This window comes from Odocoileus virginianus, chromosome 26, assembly GCF_023699985.2.
Source record: "Odocoileus virginianus isolate 20LAN1187 ecotype Illinois chromosome 26, Ovbor_1.2, whole genome shotgun sequence".
Taxonomy (NCBI): Eukaryota; Metazoa; Chordata; class Mammalia; order Artiodactyla; family Cervidae; genus Odocoileus; species Odocoileus virginianus.
In genome coordinates this window covers 47,459,897-47,479,238 of record NC_069699.1, presented here as the reverse complement: position 1 = coordinate 47,479,238, position 19,342 = coordinate 47,459,897, and the positions used below count along the sequence as shown (strand labels likewise).

General features: G+C 38.6%; 1 protein-coding gene across 1 annotated transcript in view; it reads right to left on the bottom strand.

The window, feature by feature from the left end:
• PRKAR2A (protein kinase cAMP-dependent type II regulatory subunit alpha) overlaps nucleotides 1–19,342 on the bottom strand; it is a 67,577-nt gene that overhangs the window by 46,551 nt on the left and 1,684 nt on the right. The window lies entirely within an intron of this gene.

Below are 19,342 nucleotides of genomic sequence, written 5' to 3'. Positions count from 1 at the left end.
AGAACAGAAGCAGGACATTAACGAGGGCCTTGGGTCTGAGGGACCTCAGCCTAGTATAATAGCACAGCATAGCAAATCTCAAAAGTGGAATACAAAGCAGCTGTCAGGGCAGGCCCTTCAGCACAGTTAATGACAACATGGAGACTGCCAGGAAGGGCTGCCACCAAAGGGTGACAATTGTGCTGGGCCCTCATAGGCCAGGGGGTGAGAGTGCATCTCTGGGCAAAGCTTGAGGAAAGCCCCAAAGGCAAGAAGGTTTTTGGATTAGATAAATATCCCAGGGTGCCTGGAAACAGATGAGGGAGAAGTAGGGTGTCAGGGGAGGACCACTCAATGAAGCAAGAGAAACCCAAGAAAAGTGTTGGGTAATAGCTCAGTAGTAAAAAATCTATCTGCAGTGCGGGAGACACAGGAGACTCAGGTTTGATCCCTGAGTTGTAAAGATCCCCTGGAGAAGGAAATGGCAACCCATTCCAGTATTCTTGCCAGGAAAATGACAGAGGAGCCTGGCAGGCTACAGTCAGTGGGGTCGCAAAGAGTCAGATATGACTGAAGCAACTGAGCACAACCCAACTAGGGTCCTGAGACCCAATCAGTAAACTAGGACTCACTGTTGGTTCACAATTAAGAAAAAAGAGAAAAGAAGAGAAGGAAAAGAGAAAAGATAAAGTATCTTCCATGAGTTCACACACAAATTAATTCTGCTTTCTCTGAGGGTCAGAAGAGGGAAAGAATGCTGCTATCATTTCTTCACTTTTTCTTTCTGTAGAATCTTGTGCTGGTTGAACAAGGTACATGGTCATTGAAGTTTAGAGCAAAAATTCCAACAGTATGTTTGCCCTGGTGTGGTAGTTTCTGCCAATACCTGTGACTATATGATGATATTTAAGTCCATCCCATTGAGCTTTTTCTCTAGTCTGTCCGACATCTGATATCCATCTTCCCACAATCTACCCACAGAGAACTCCTATCAGACCCTGCTGGGGCCTCTAGCCATATAATTCACGTAAATACTTCCCTCCAACATCAAACTTACCAAATGAGCTGTTTTGTGAGCTGACCACTTTTTTATTTGTTTATTTTTTGAGGCTTTTGCAACCTGGCTTCCAAGTATTATTAAAGTAGCCTCTTCTAAAATCACAATTTTCCTCTATATTATTCTTCTATATTGATTATTTCCTCTATCCTTGAGCTAAATAAAAATCATTCAATATTGGTTGGTGCCAAATATATATTCCTTCATTCAACAAATAATTACTGAACGCTTTTATGACAGGCACTATGCGATCTAGTGGGGAAATATGAATAAAAGTGATTCAGATATGGCCCCTGCCCACGAAGATCTTGAAAGTGAAAGTCACTCAATCATGTCCGACTCTTTGCGATTCCATGGGCTATACAGTCCAAGGAATTCTCCAGCCCAGAATACTGGAGTGGGTAGCCTTTCCCTTCTCCAGGGGATCTTCCCAACCCAGGGATCGAACCCAGGTCTCCTGCACTGCAGGCAGATTCTTTACCAGCTGAGCACAAGGGAGGCCCAACAAAGATCTTAGGAGCCATCTAAAAATGACCAATAATTATCATCATAATGATGTGATATCTATTGATACTACAACAAAGGCAAGTACAGAGTACTCCGTGAGCACATAGCAAGAGTGCCTACATAAAACCCAGGAAGGTCTGGGTCTATAGAGAGTCAGTTCTACGCATGGTTGGTATGGAAGCTGAGTGAACTTTGGATTCCGGGAAATGAAAGACAAATGATATGGCATGAGCATTGTGGGAAAGGAACACAGAGATAAGGGAGAAGAGGTGAGCAAGGCCCATTTTGGAAGCCATCCTGTGGCAGAGCAATCTTCAGAATTAATAAACCATAGTTATTTCTATGTATTTTCTTTTTTGTTCAGCTGGGGGAGAAGAGTAGGAACAAAGATTTAACCTGATAAAGATTCCCCTGGATGTGACTGCAAAACCTGAGAGGAATATCTGGAGAGGAGTGATTAAGGCTTAATGAGAGATGAAGACACCCCCAGACAAGGTGGAGCTGGAGAGAACCACTTGGAAATGATCCCTGTGTGTGGATCAGCTGTGGACACAGCATTTCAATATGAAGAAACAAAGGGAGTCATCACAGACTGGATTTTATAAAGATCACTCTTGATTGCAGTGGGTGGAAGGAGGTAGTGCACTGGTCAGATGTGTGGCTGCAGACAGGAAGAAAATAAAAGGAGTCTAGAGATTTACAGAAGATTAAAATCTATAATTTTAATGTAGTGATAAACTCAATGTTTGCTCCATAACAACATCAACTGAAGTTATACACCTACAATTACAAAAGAAAAAGTATTCAATATGCGCTTAATTCAATCTATAAATAAGGGTGCTGTCATGGATCCCCAAGTTATAAAATGTCAGAGTGGCAAAGTATTTTTGAATTCATCTAATCTGGCCATGGCAAGCAAGTTTCATTTCACATGACAACTCTAATTGATGTCACGGGTCCACCTGAATCATCCTGACTCCTTCCTTTCTTTCATTACTCACATCTGCTTCATTAATAATTCCATCTGTTCTCCCACCCACTTTGTTTCTTGAATCAGTCTACCTTTCTCCATATCCACCCTAGTCTGAAGGGCATCATTTCTTGCCAGGATGATTGCAACAGCCTCCAAACCTGTCTTCCCACAGCCCATTTTGCTCTACATCAATCTATTTCCCACACAGTCTTCAGAGTGATCTCAAAATTTTGGAAGAAAATCTGGCAGTTTCTGTCAAAATTGTTACTGTGAACTGCCTTTGACCTAGCAATAATTCCTCTTCCAAGAATATGTTTTATATATGTATATAAAATACTATATGTAACACTATAATCACTATAATATTGTACATAATAGAAAAAAGTAAAAATAAAAGTTGTCTAGAAAGAGAAGTTAAGGAAATACTGGTATAGCTAGAGTATGAACTTCTATGTACACATTAAAATTTAGGATGCCACAGACCTACATGAACTGCCAGGGAGACCTTCAAGATAGATATACTGTTAAGTAAAAAAAAGTCTGACAATCATATGAAATAACCCTAATTTTCTGAAAATCTTGTCATCAAACTTTAACATGTCACAAATTTAAAAGCCAATTAGTACTATAAGGCCATAACGAAGAAAAGAGTATCAATAAAACAGAGCCCTCTTCTAATCCATCTCTCCCTACTTGCAATTCCTGCTCCCCAGGGGCAACTGCATCAACTCGTTTGGCTATTTCTCCTGAGATTTATTTTACCTCAACACACTTACACTATGAATTCTATGTGTTTTAATTAGCCTTTGTCTTTCAACTCTGGAAAAGAATAGGAAAAGGCTTGCAAAGTAGCAAGACATGGATCCCTAACCTCATGAAGCTCCCTGTCCTACTGGTCCTGAACGTCAGGCTGCCAATTTTTTGCCACTTACAGACAAACCTCATCTTTTTCAAACTGAAGTATAGCTGCTTTACAATATTACATTAGTTTCAGCTGTATAATGGGATTCCCTTGTGGCTCAGATGGTAAAGAATCCACCTGCAATGAGGGAGACCTGGGTTTGATCCCTGGGTTGGGAAGATCCCCTAGAGAAGGGAAAGGCTACCCACTCCAGTATTCTGGCCTGGAGAATTCCACGGACTTGCAAAGAATCGGACACGACTGAGCAACTTTCACTTTCAGCTGTATACCACCGCAATGATTCAATAAATTTTATAGACTATATCCATTTAAAGTTGCTGCAAAACATTGGCTATATTCCTTGTGCCACACATTACATCCTCATATACTATTTACTTTATACCTAGTAGTTTGTACCTCTCAATTCCCTTCCCCTATCTTCCCCTTCTTCCCTCAGCCCTCTCCCCACTGGTAACCACCAATTCTCTATATCTGTGAGTCTGTTTCTGTGTTGTTATATTTATTCATTTGCTTTATTTTTTAGACTTCACATATAAGTTAAAACATACCATATTTGCCTCTCAGTCTGACTTATTTCACTGAGCATAATAATCCATCCATGCTACTGCAAATGACAAAATTTCATTCATTTTTATGGCTAATACTCCACTGGGGGTGTGTGTGTGTGTGTGTGTGTGTGTGTGTACATCACATCTTTTTTTTTTGGGGGGGGGGGCCATGATTCATGTGGGATCTTAGTTCCCCAAGCAAAAACGGAACATGTGTCCCCTACACGAGAGAATGCAGTCTTAACCACTCAACCACCAGGGAAGTGCCTGCACCACATCTTTATCTACATTCAGTGGCTGATGGACACTTAGGGTGCTTCTGTATCTTGACTAATGTAAAGAATGCTGCTGTGAACACAGAGGTGTATGTATCTTTCCAAATTAATGTTTCTTTTTCTTCAGATATATATCCAAAAAACCTAATCTTAGTCAATACAGAAGCCAAAAGGAAATTCTGCTGATCTAGATAACAAACAATGCTGGAAACTATGGAGATGAAATAAACAAAAACATATAACATTTATGTGTCAGGATGGGACTTCCCGGGTGGTCCAGAGGTTAAGACTCTGAGCTCCCAATGTAGGGGGCACAATTCGATCCCTGGTCAGGGATCCCACATGTGTCTTGGTCAAAGAAAAAAGAAAAAGTTATATGCCAAGATCTACCCTGAACACTTCATAGCTATTAAGTCACTTAACTCTGATACGAACTTTATGAGGTACTATTATGAAGTCATTAAGTACATAAACTTATGAGGTACTACTACACTTAGATAAAGAATCCAAGGCAAGAAAGGTTAAATAACTCATTCTACTAACAAAGGTGGAACCAGACTGCGTGCTGGCGCTCTTAGCTTCACAGCCCACGCTCTCAGCCACACGGGTAGCCATGGAAGGACAACAGCCAAAACCAGCCTGGGGATGCCAGCAGGGTAGCCGGCAACACTCACATCAATGTAACTGTGAAAGCACCTTCTTTCATGAAATGTCTAAAATGTCTTTTTAAATGACGTTTAAAGCCCCCGGTAGAAATCTGCATCTGGAATCTTGATGTGAGACTAATTCAGTTTATCAAGCATTAGTACTTAACAACTAATCAAAATTTACTAATGAATCTGGTCCAAAACTGAGTACTTTTCTGAGTTCAGCATTAACAGTTCTTTTAAAAACTTCCCCCCCCCCCCACTTAAGTTCACTTTAAGTACAAAGACTGAGTCAATATAAAGAAAATCAGAAGTAAGCATAACTGTACATGGCTATAGCTTAACCTCTCAGAGGGGCCTGGGATTGCAATAGCTAGAGATAAGATGGGAATAAAAAAAAAAAAGCTTTACTTTTCTTAATGTGATAGTCTTACTGAGATATAATTCACATATCACATAGTTAACCATTTATAGTATACAACGGTTTTTAGTATAGTCAAAGAATTGTGTCTCCATTACTATAATCAATTTTAGATCTTTTTCAACACCTCAAAAAGAAACCCTACATCCATCAGCACTCCCTCCCCATTCCCCCCAATCCCCTTGGCCCTAGGAAACCAGTAAATTTACTGTCTCTATAGATTTGCCTTTTCTGGACATTTTGTATAAGTAGAATACAATACGTGGCCTTTCATAGCACCTTATAGTACTTCATTTCTTTTTGTTGTCAGATAGTTTCATTGTATGGATATACCACATTCATTTATCCATTCATCGGCTGGTGAACATTTGGGTTTTTCCACTTTTTGGCTATTAAGAATAACAATACTATGCACCTTCATGTATGCACATTTTACACATTTTCATTTCTCTCGGGTATACATCTAGGTGTGAAATTGGTGTGTTGTATGGAAACTCCATACTTCAGTTTTTGAGGAACTGCCAGACTGTTTTCCATTCTCCACTCCTACTAGCAGGATGGGGGGGTTCCAGTTCTTCCATATCCTGGTCAACACTTGTTAATATCTTTTTTATTGTTACATCAGTGGGTATAAAGTAGTATCTCATCATGGTTTTGATTTGCATTTCTAATGACTGATGTAAACAGTTTTGTTTATCACTGCTAAAAATCCTTATTTCTGAAGAGTTAACAAGATTTTATCCCCTATCATCTTAAAAAAAAAAATCCTCTCTCCTCTCCTCTGTGTCTTGATGCTGAAAAACAGTTCTCAAGCCCAAGATCAGTAAGCCAGTCTGACTTCACAATAATTGCTTTCTTGCTGGCCTTGAATCTTTGTTCTTCAAAGGACTATCTGTTACAATTACTGATAATAAGCAGAAGTTACTTTGATCATTTATTTTTCTTGAGCAACACTAAAGTTAAAATGTTTATCTAAATATTTGTGAAAACGTCTGCAGGGGCATATTCATTATCACTGATTAAATAATGGCTTATCCTGAACATCCTCATTTGCTTTGAAAAATGTATCACATATCCAGTAGGAGAAGATGTGACAAAAACCACCATCCGGCAATAAAATATAATTCATTGTTCAACTGGTTCATTAGCTTGCACCCTGCTACCATTTCTTTCCATTCCTTCAAGGCCAGAATTAGCGTGCATGCTACTTAAAACCTTGGAGCAAAATCTGAGATGCGGGAAAATTTTAAGACCCAGCTTAGAAAACTGTAGCCCAACAGAATCAAATTTGATCCCCCATGCCATTCTTAGTATAATGGTGATGTACCTCTGCTTCTATTTCCTTCTCTCCCCGCATCACCACACACTTTTCTGGAAGACAAATGTTTAGGGAAACAGCTTTGGAGGAGGAACCCTAAAGGAAGCTTAATTAGATAAAAAGTTCTTCATTACATGAAATTGGGCAGCTGAAGATGTGAAAGCAGAAAGGCACCTTAGTACTCTCAATCTATCCTGTTCAATTTGTTCAAATACTCTATTAAGCAGAATTTCTATATAAGATCAACAAACACCCCTCCATACACACTAAAATCTAATTGAGTTGATTCCCAAGCCTACTTGGTGAAGAAGTGAAAAACTGCAGTGAGGGCACAGGACATGCAACTTTCTGGCCTGGATACCACTGAGATGGACAATGAAGGAAGTGCTGAGGCTAGTGATGCTGACCAAAAACGGAGCCGGATCAGAGCAGATGTGCTGTACCTTTTTATAGACATGCTCTATTTAATCTTTTTTCTTGAAGACTCTCATCCCCAATGACCAGCTTCACTTCTTTTTCATTTAATAGAAAAAAAAATTTACATGGAATGAGCTTTTTAAAAAGTATTAACTACTTTATAACTGTTCCTACCACTTTGCCACTTTTGTTACTGAGCTCATCTTGATTTTGTGGGGTGAAATTACAATACATTTAATGAACTAAACTAAAGGAAGTCAACCAGAAAGGAAGCAAAATTGGAACATTTATAATTTTTTTTCAGCAAGAAGAGAAGTCTAAAAAGTATTCATGCTGACCACCTGTAGAAACTAAGTAACATGAAGAAGATGGTAACTCTCTGCAGAGTGAGACTCTACAAGATACAAAATAAAGAGATGTTTCTAAGCATTTGAGGTCAGCAAATTCAGAAGTAAATGTTCTTCATGATCAAGGCAGTCTGTCTGATAAAGCACTGTGGAGGTATCCACTGGATAGTAAAACATTCTCCTGAGTAGAACTCAGACACCAGATGCAGCGGGGCGTGCTCCTTACTCCCCAGGAGGCTGGTGGCTCACCTTTACTGTCTGTCCCTTCCTCGTTCTACTGCATCTCCCTGACACCTATCATTGCTGGTGAGGGTAAGGCAGTGAGATGGGTGAGGGACAAACCTGAATCTGATCAAGCCGACGTAGCAATGGTTCTCAAACTTTAGGATACATCAGAATCATTGAGAAGACTGAAGGCCTCCTCTTCAGAGTTTCTGATTCGACAGGCCTGGAGTGAAGCTAAGAATCTGTATTTCTAATAAGTTTCCCAGATGATGCTGATGTTACTGATCCTGGAACCTCATTTGAAAACCACTGCTCTAGTGCCAATTATGAAAGGAGAGGAAGAACAGGAGATGGGGAACTTTGACGCAAACATCATGGGGATGCAATCAGCAAAACTATATGTTGTGAAAAAATCTACAAAATAAACTTTATTCTACAAATAATCTTCAAAGGAAACAAGAGAGAGATGAAGAAAGATCCTACAGACTAAAAGAGGCTTAAGAGATAAGCCTGCTGCTGCTGCTAAGTCACTTCAGTCGTGTCTGACTCTGTGAGACCCCTTAGACGGCAGCCCACCAGGTTCTCCTGTCCCTGGGATTCTCCAGGCAAGAACACTGGAGTGGGTTGCCATTTCCTTCTCCAATGCATGAAAGTGAAAAGTGAAAGTCAAGTCGCTCAGTCGTGTCCAACTCTTAGTGACCCCATGGACTGCAGCCAACGAGGCTCCTCCATCCATGGGATTTTCCAGGCAAGAGTACTGGAGTGGGGTGCCATTGCCTTCTCCGAAGAGAGATAAGGCAGTCAAATGTAATCCTTGACCTTATCTGGAGATGTGTGAAGTGTGAACATAGACTGAATATTTGATACTAAGAAATTGTTGTTAATTGTTTTAGATATGATAAAAGTTTTGTGGATATATTTTTAAAACTAGTCCTGGGGGACATAAACCTAAATACTTATGGATAAAATTATTTTTGATGTTTAAAGAGGAAGGTGGTCTGAGTTATGAGCTGGGGTCAGGAGAACTGATTCTGAAAATCTTTACCTAACTTCTTCAGTGAAATTATGCAGTAGCTTGATACTGGTATAGTAAATACATGGGTAAAGACTCCCCAAGAGAAATTAGCAAACACTATAAATCAAGTCACCAGCCAAGAGTTAACAGAGTTGGGGATAAACAGATGAGGGGGTTATTACACTATTCATTTTACTATTGTCATTCATCAACATTTTCCATCATTTAAAAAAAAGGTAGAAAAGAAAACCAGCATTCCTGGGAGTAGATGGGGGAACCAGGGGACAGATAAATTCTGATAGAGTGGTCCATTGACCCTCTCTGCAAAAACACTGCCCTAATACATACATCCAGGCACTAAACAGAGTCATTTATTTTGAAACAACCATTGGCACCCACAACCCTCTGTCCCCAACCACTGAACATCTCTCTGGTCCTAAAGTACCCACTGCCTAGAAGACCCATCTCTAACCCAGCCCCAATGTCCTGCCAAAGAATGAAAATGCCATTCCAAGAGCTGAGATTCCTTCTCTACCACAGAATGCATACCACAGAATGTGTATACAACATCACATTAAAAACTCCTAAGAAACAGGTATGGGGATGTTCCTACCACCTTTTGTCTGGCACAGACCTTGTCATATACAGACACTAAATGTAGGTGGACTGAGGAAATGAGGCCCTGTTAAGTGGGCTGGAAAGGACTGAAAGCCATGCCCCCCTTCTTGCATCTATCACCTCATCAACTCACATCTGGCCACTAATTTAAGTTGAATTATAACAGGAATATCAAACTATTCTGACACCAACTGGTAAACCTCAATACAATTCTGATGCTAACCACTCAGAGTAGCACCAGAGTCCACAGTTCAGGGACATGGTCCCCAGCAAGACTGCCCTTCCTCCAGCTGCTAGTTGCACTTTAGTGGTCCTGGGCCACCACCATGTCCAACCAACTGGCTATAAACTCACAGGTTCCCACAACTCTCAGGTTTGACTTGTAAAACAACTCACAGGAGTTTAGGAGATGGCAACCCACTCCGGTATTCTTGCCTGAAAAACTCCATGGACAGGGGAGCCTGGCAGGCCACAGTCCATGGGGTCGCAAAGAATCAGATATGACTGAGCACACACTCACACATACCTATTCCTGGGGGTTTCCCTGATAGTTCAGTGGGTAAAGAATCCCCCTGAGAATGCAGAAGATGTGGGTTTGATCCCTGGGTTGGGATGATCCCCTGGAAAAGGAAATGGCAACCCACTCCAGTATTCTTGCCTGGAAAATTCCATGCACAGAGGAACCTGGTGGGCTACAGTCCACGGAGTCGCAAAGAGTTAGATCACTGAACACACACAAGCAAGCACATTCCTATTATTACAGTGTTATTATAAAGGATGCAAATCATTATTAGCTAAACGAAGATACACACAGAGTACAGTCTGGGAGGGTCCTGAACACAGAGTTCCCCTGTCTCTTCTCACAGAATCAGGGTGCTTCACCTTCCCAGCATATCATCAACCAGGAAGTTCTGACAAGCTTGGATGTTCAGAGCTTTATTGGGGTTTCATTCCACAGACACGACTGACTGAATCATGAGCTACAATATGAAATTCAATCTCCAGTCCCTCAGCTTTCCCCAGAGGTCAGACTGGCTCAAAGCTCAAACTTTCTAATTACATGGTTGGTTTTTCTGGTGACCAGGCCCCATCTTGAATCATCTCATTAACATAAACTCAAGTCTGATCCAAGGGGGCTTATGTGTAACAAAAGTATTTCCATCACTTGGGAAATTCTAAGAGTTTTAGTTAGAAGTTCTGTGCCAGGAATCTGGGACAAAGGCCAGACATATTCTCTATTATTCAACAAAAACAAACTGTGAAAACTCCCTAGCCAACTTACAAAAATAAAGAAAGCATGAAAAAAGCTATACAAGACCACTCATTTTAGGGTGTTAAATCCCTTTCTCACTTGTAGGCATTTCAGATACTAATCATCTGCTAGACCTACGCAACACTTAAAAATTTGGTATGCATTAAATTGAACCATACTCTGAGAATTATCCATGGATCACTATCAATAGAAAAAAAAAAAAAAAAAAAACAACCCTGGAGCACCATCAATCAGACATGGCTTCTCTGTGAGTTGAGAAACCAACCCATTGAACTCTTGGTTCGGTAACAGTAAGACAGAGCAGTTGCCCTGTTAATGATCATGGAATCACCAAACAAAAAACTTTAATAATCTTTCTGCAGAGAGTCATCAAGCATTTACAGCATGAAGCAAATTCTCCTCTTATCATTTTACATTTGTTTAAAAATAATGGATGTCTTATAAAAAAAAAAAAGGTTAATAATAACATTGCAAACTGAACAATAATTTTCCAGCCACTGGTTTACCAAAAAAATCTTCATCCAAATCTTGACAACTTTAGTCACTGTCTTCATACACATTGTCTTGTGGGTATCACATCTTAAAACTGTTAACAAATTCCCTGGCAAATATCAGGGCTTGGACTAAAAAACTCAAACCATCTATTTTTTAATCTTAAATTCACTTAAATAGAATCTCAAATGCAAAAGAAAATGCAAGAAGAGCCCTAGCAGATCAAGTTATCTTTTTTTATTTGAAATGTAATTGACTTTCAATACTATATGTTTCAGATGTATAACATAGTAATTTAATAAATGATCACCACAGTAACTTGCTACCAACTGTCACCATAAAAAATGATTATCATCTTATTACCTATATTCCCTATGCTGTACGTTACATCCTTGTGACTTGTTTTACTATTGGAAGCATGAACCTCTTAATCTCCCACCAACTTCACTCTTCCCCTGACTTCACAAACCACCAGTTTGTTCTCTGTATCTGTTTCTGTTTTAATACATTTGTAAATTTGTTTTATTTTTTAAGTTCTACATACAAGTGAAACCATACAGTATTTGTCTTTCTCTGTCTGACCTATTTCATTCAGCATAATACCCTCTAGGCCCATCCATGTTGTCATAAATAGCAAGATGTCATTCTCTTTTTTAGCTGAGTAATATTCCACCTGTAAATATATACCACATCTTTATCCATTCACCTAACAATGGGCACTCAGGTTGCATTCTTATCTTGCTTCTGTAAATAATGCTGCCTTGAGCACAGCGGTGTGTTTATTTTTTTGAATTAGTGTTTCTGTTTTCTTTTGAAAAAAATCCAGAACTGGGATTGCTCAGACATACAATAGTTCTCTTTAAATTTTTTTGGAAAACCTCCCTACTGTTTCCCCTTAGCTTAGATGTTCACCTCTGAGATTCAAGTAAGTAAAAGACAAGGCCTTGAATTAACAGCACAAAGAAGTAAAACCTTAAATTATCCCTTTAAATTAAATAACAGCTAAAGCAAATACCATTCCTCTCCCATTTCTGAATATGAGATGTCCGCACTTGCCTCCATTCTAATTCGCCTCCCCACCCCGATGCTAGGACCTTGCTCCATCAGGCACTACCTCTCCTCGGGCTCCTTTCCCTCTGCACGTGAAGCAAAATCAGAGACCTGCCCTCATACCTCTACTTCTTCAAGCTACCACCAAGTCCTTTCTTCTCCAAAACATACTCACCATTTTTTATCTGAATCTTCTGCAGGCTTTGTCTTCTTTCCTTCTTTATTCCTCCCCTCCTTCCCTCCCTCCACCCCCCCCCCCCCACACACACTCCCTGACCCACTGACACCTGACCTCTTCCACCACAACCCCACTGGAGCCTCCATCCCCAAGAATCACAGCTGAGTCAATCATTTCAACACTGGCTTTATCCAACTTGACTGCTTCACTGCTTCCAACACCACTGATGCCTGTTTCAGTCACTTTTATTCAGCATAGTACTGAAAGCCCTACCAGAGGAATTAGGCAAGATAAATAAATAAAAGGGCATTCAAGTCAAAAAGGAACAATAAAACCATTCGTAAATTACATGATCGTATATACAGAAAATCCTAAAGAATCCACAAGTTGCAGGGTACAAGATCAACATACAAAAATCAGTTGTAGTTGCATATATTCACAATCAACAAACTGAATATGAAATTTAAGAAAGCAAGTTTTGTGTTTTTGTTTTACAGAAATGAAAAACCTGATCCTAAAATTCATATAGAATTGCAAGGAGTCCTGAAAACTCAAAAGAATCTTGAAAAAGAAGAACAAAATAGTGGTGACAGTTACACAAAATAATGAATGTACTGAATGCCCCTAAACTGTATACTTTAAAATGGTAACACAGTACATTTTATGTATATTCTACCACAATAAAAAATGCACTATGACAGTTATGTAAAGAAATTTTTAAATGCTTATAACCTTTTCTGTAAAAAAATAAATAAATAAGGCAAGAAAAAAAATGAGAGGCAATTCAGGCATGAAATAAAATGAACAGTATAATGGCATTAAATCCAGCCTAAAGTCAAACCCTGCTTATTAGATGGTCTTGGGTAGTTTTCAGGTCTCAATTTCCTTATCTGTGAAATGGAGATAATTACAGTCCCTACCTTTTTTAGAAGATCAGGAGGATTCAATGAGACGATGCATAATAAATAACTGAGCACTGAGACTAATAAAGAATAAAGGCTTAATAAATGCAAGCTGTCCTAGTCGCAGAACAGTATTTATGGGTAAATTACATAAAATGTAGAAAAAGAGTTAAAAAAAAAGTCTCCTCCAGCTGATATTTCCAGAGCAAGTTGAAGGAATACATAGTGTGTACACTTTATGAACAATCACGCTGCACAACTGTGATTTGTGCACCTTTTTGCACATATTCTTTACTTCAAAAAAGGTTTACCTGACTGAAAAAGGTGACTGCACAATATTGTGAATGTTCTGTACTGATGGCACTGAACTGCACACTTAAAATGGTGAAAATGGCAAATTTTACATTACATACAGTTTACCACAGTTCTTTACAGCGAGGTAAAAGGAAAGAATGGTGATTTTGGGGACAGTGTAGAGTATAGATGGATGGAAGACAGATGAGTGGGAGACCTACAGGAGGCATCCAGTTAAGAAGCAATATAAGGATTTCCCTGGTGGTCCACTGGCTAATATGCCCCACTCCCAATGCAGGGGGCCTGGGTTCAATTTCTGGACAATGAACTAGATCCCACAAGCTGCAACTAAAAGTTCACATGCCACATCTAAGACCTGGTGCAGTCAAATAATTTTTCTCTTTTACGAAGTAATAAAAAGTAAACCCAAGGCAGGGAAGGGACAGTAGGGAAGGAGAAGATGAGGGAACCCAGAGATCAAAACAAATGAAAGTGAAAGAGTGCAAAAGAGAGAAGAAGAAAGTGATAGATCTCTGGGTTTCTTGCTGAAGAAACCAGAAAAAGGTGACTGCAGAGAAAATAGAGATGTGTGACAGGTAAGTTGACAACATTAGTTTTAGGCATCATGAGTTTGAAAGATGAATGAGAGGTGACCAGCTGACAAGACAACCATAAATAGGGTGTGTGTCTAACAGAGCAAGTTTTGATTCTGAAGGTTCAGGTTCAAGGCAAGTTCAATGCTTAGGAAGAGAACTGTCACTGAGGGAGAAACAGTAAACAAACCAAATTCTGGGGATCATCAACAGACATTTAAAGGACAGAGGTGAGAGAGTGAAGACACAAGGGAATAAAGACACTGATGCCAAGGAGGGGAAAAGTTTCAAAGAGGGCTGGTCCCACTGTGTCAAAATCCTCCTGAGAGACCCAGATATGTGAACTGTAGAAATATTATTATTATTATTATTAAGCAAGTCTCAGAAAAGTTCCAATAAGGCAATTTAAACCAACTCCAATTGTTATGTGGTAAATACTGTGCAATAAAAAATGCTGGGGAAATATCCTAAGGAATCCACTAAAAAACTAGAGAACTAATAAATAAATTCAGCAAGACTGCAAGATACAAGGTCAATATCTTAAAAATTAACTGTGTTTCTATACATCTGCAATGATCAATCTGTAAATGAAATTAAGAAAATGAAATTAAGAAAATTTCATTTACAATCACTTCATGAGAAATAAATTAGGAATAAATTTAATGAAAGAAGTGCAAACCTTATATTCTAAAAACTACAAGACACTTGTGGTTCTTTAATTTAGAAATTATAGAAGAACTAAATAAATGAAAAGACATTCTATATTCACAGATCTGAAGACTTAACATTGTTAAAAGGCAATACTCGCCAAATTAATCTACAAATTCAATGCAATTTCTGTCAAAATCCCAGCTGGCCTCGTTGCAGTAATTGACAAGTTAATCCTACAATTCATATGGAGATGCAAAAAGGTAAAACAACTCTGAAAAAGAGCAAAGCTGGAAAATGCACATTTCCTGATTCCAAAACGACTACAAATCTACAGCAGTCAAAGAACGCAGGAGTGGCACACAGTCAGATATATGGAATAGAACTGAGAGTTCAAAACAGACTCTAGCATTTACAGTCAACTGATTTTCAACAAGAGTACCAAGACAATCAAATGGGTAAAGAATAGTCTTTTTAATAAGTGGTGCTGGGCAATTTCCTGGTGGTGCAGTGACTAAGACTGTGCTCCTAGTGCAGCCGGCCTAGGTTCAACCCCTGATCAAGGTACTGGATCCTACATGCCTCAACTAAGTTGCAACACGGTGCAACTAAGATCTGGTGTAGCCAAATAAATAAATATTAAAAAAAAAAAGTGGTGCTAGAGAAACCACATATAAACGAATGAAGTACTTTACTTCTTAAACAAATAATAACAAAAATGTACTACAACCTAGGGACGTCCCTGGCAGTCCAGTGCTAAGATTCCACATTTCCACTGCATGGGACACACATGTGATCCTTGCTTGGGCAACTAAGACCTCCTATATTGCCCAGCCAAAAAAAAATCCCAAAGTACTACAACCTAAATGTAAAGCTAAAACTGTAAAACTCATACAAGAAAACAGAAAAGTTAATCTTCATGACCTTGGGTCTGGCAATGGCTTCTTAAATAAGATACCTCAGGCACAAACAACAAAAGAAGATGATACACTGGACCTAATAAAAATTACAAACTTGTGCTTCAAAAGACAATATCAAAAAAGTAAAACGACAACTTGCTAAATGCAGAACATATTTTTTAGTCATATATCTGATAAAGGACTTGTTTAGAATATACAAAGAACTCTTAGAACTTAACAATAAAAAGACAAACCAATTTTAAAAAATGGACTAAGGACCTGAATAGACATTTCTTCAAAGATACACAAATGACCAACAAACACATGGAAAGATGCTCAATATCATTAGGAAACTGCAAAGCAAAGCTACAACAAGGTAGCTACTACTTCCTACCCACTAGGTTGGCTATAATAAAAAAGATAAAAAGTGTTGACAAGGATGGGGAGGAATCAGAACCCTCAATACACTGCTGGTTAGAAAATGTAAAATGACACAGTCACTTTTGGAAAACAGTTAGTTCCTCAAAATATGAAGTATAAGAGTTACCATATGGTGCAAGAATTCTATTACTGCGTAAATACCAGAAAGAAATGAAAACCCATGTCCACACTGGAACTTATACACAGGAGTGTTCACAACAGCATTATTCGTAATAATAAAAAAGTGGAGACAATCTACGTGCCCATCAACTGCTGAATGGATAAACAAAATGTGGTAGATTCACACAATGGAACAGAATTCAGCAATAAAAAGGAATGAAGCACTAATATATGCTACAATATTGATGAATTTTTAAAACATGCTAAGTGAAAGAAGCCAGAAGCAAAAAGACCATATATTTTATGATTCCATTTAAATTAATTGGCCAGGATAGGCGCATTCATAGAGACAGAAAGGAAATCAGTAATTTCCTAAAACAGGGGAACAGGGACGTGGGCAGGTGATGGCTAAAGCGTACGGGGTGTCTTTCGTGGGGTGATAAAAATGTTCTAAAACTGACTGTGGTGACAGTTGTACATATCTGTAGATACAGTAAACCAAAGAACTATACACTTTAAATGGGTTAATTATCTGGTATATGGATTATGTCTCCATAAACCAAAAAAGAAAAAAATGCTGAGACCCACAAATATAAATATTTTACTGTAATTATAGAAGTGAATCAAGTCTAGATGCCAAGTTATTGTTCTTACGAGGATGCAGCCAGAATAACTTATTAATAAGTCAATAAAGTCTGAACTCTTCAGGCTTTCCCAAAAATGAAATATTCATTCTAATACTTCATATTTGATGTGTTGTTTGATATCAAACTGTTGTTAAACTAAACCAATAACAATTAATGAAGCTTTTTGAGTGTTTCTAGTAGCATACAGTTTTATAAACTGAATTGGTGGTTAGCCATTCAGGACCTTACTAAGTAAAGTGAAAGTGAAAGTTGCTCCGTCATGTCCGACTCTTTGCAGCCCCATGGACTATACCGTCCATGGAATTTTCTAGGACAGAATACTGGAGTGGGTAGCCTTTCCCTTGTCCAGGGGGATCTTCCCAACCCAGGGATGGAACCCAGGTCTCCAGCACTGCAGGTAGATTCTTCACCAGCTGAGCCACTAGGGAAGCCCAGGAATACTGGAGTGGGCAGCCTGTCCCTTCTCCAGCAGCTCATCCTGACCCAGGAATCGAACAGGGGTCTCCTGCATTGCAGGCGGATTCCTTACCAACTGACAATGCAGGTAGAGTCTTTACCAACTGAGCTATCAGGGAAGCCCTCCTAAGTAAAGTCTCTCTGATATATTATGGTTCTAATACTATATACCCTATTTCTAATTTTAGGTACTGTGAACTTATTATCTTAATGTTCCTAATCACTGGCTATGCAATGTGTTCTGTATGATGTTACAGAAAAGCCTGAATGAACTTTTTGGTCATCCTAGTATTTCTTATCTTTTCAAAAACATAAGTTTTCTGCATAACATAAAATTTACCATTTCAACCATTTTAAGTGTACAATTCATGGCATTAAGTGCATTCGCAATGTTGTGCAACCATCACCCCTATCCAATTTCAGAACTTTGTCATCATTCCAAACAGAAACTCCGCCCTCACTAAACAGTAACTCCCCACTGTCCAGTCTCCCCAGCTCCTAGTAATCTCTATTCTGCTGTCTCCTTGAATTTGCCTATTCCAGGTACCTCATATAAATGGATTCATACAATATTTGTCTTTTTGTGTCTAGCACATTATACTAGCATAATGTCGTCAAGAATCACCCATGCTCCTCCTCTTTTCTCTTCTCCGCCATCCTATGTGCGGTTGAGTTCTCTCCTCACCATGTCGTCTCAAGACTTTCAGGATCAAGTGATTCCTAGCCAAGAAAAAAAGCAGAATCGTCCCATTCCTCAATGGATTTGAATGAAAACTGGCAATAAGATCAGGTACAATTCCCAGAGAAGACACTGGAGAAGAACCAAGCTGGGTCTATAAGAAGCCTCACATAAAAAGTGGCACACATGTTAAGACACTTTTTTAACCAGCCAAATCACAGCAAGAACATCACTACTGTAATGCTTGGCTCCTGATGTTCCTTGTTTCCTCACTATCAGTCTATGAGACTCAGTAATAAATATGAAACGTTGTTAGAAAAAAAAAGAATCATCCATGCTGTAGTATACATCAGAATTTCATTCCTTTTTAAGGATGAATAGTGTGCCATTGTACATATATACCACATTTTGTATACATACCACATTTATCCATTCATCTGTCTATAGAACACTTGGGCTATCTTTTGGCTATTGTGAATAATGCAGCAATGAACACCAGCATACAAGTATCTGTTTGACTCCCTGCTTTCAGTTCTTTGGGGGTATATACATAGTGGGATTGCTTGGTCACACAGTAATTCTATGTTCAACTTTTTAAGGAAAAGTCAAACAGTTTTCCACAGCAGCCAGGACATTTTACATTCCCACCTGCAGTAAGCAAGAGTTCCAATTTCTACATCCTCACCAACACTTGCTCTTCTTTTTTTTTTTTCCATAATAGCCAACAGCATGGGTATGAAGTGGTATCTCACTGTGTGCAGTGTATTTTTAGTCTATTATCTGTAAATAGAAGTTCACCTTGTGTTGACTTCTATAATTATACTTAGCACAGCCACCGAAGAGATATATAAAAAAAATTAAATACCAGTAAAATAAAGCACAGGGTTACAAAGATTCAAGTCAATTCAACTTTGAAAGAGATATAAAAAAAATGACCAAGGGAGGGGGGACTGGGATGGGGAATACATGTAAATCCATGGCTAATTCATATCAATGTATAACAAAAACTACTGTAATGATGTAAAGTAATTAGCCTCCAACTAATAAAAATTAAAAAAAAAAAATAAATAAATAAATAAATTAATTAAAAAAAAAAAAAATGACCAAAAAAGGAAGACACGACACAAAACTTGGAGATTCTGTTTTACTCACTTCAGACTAATGGCTAAAATAATAATGTTTTGGGTAAATAAAGATTGTTGCAAACCAAGTTACAAGTTCGTGATTTATTGTTATGACAGTGAAACAAATGCAGAAGTCACTCCTGAAATAAATCTTTTAAAAACACATTTATTCCTGGGAGATTGTGGTCACTAACCCTATTTTAAAGATAAGCAAATTTAAAATCAGACAAGTTCCACGGCTTGTCTTAGACCACAAAGCAATTCTGTGGCAGGGATTTGTCAAATAATTTCTGATTTC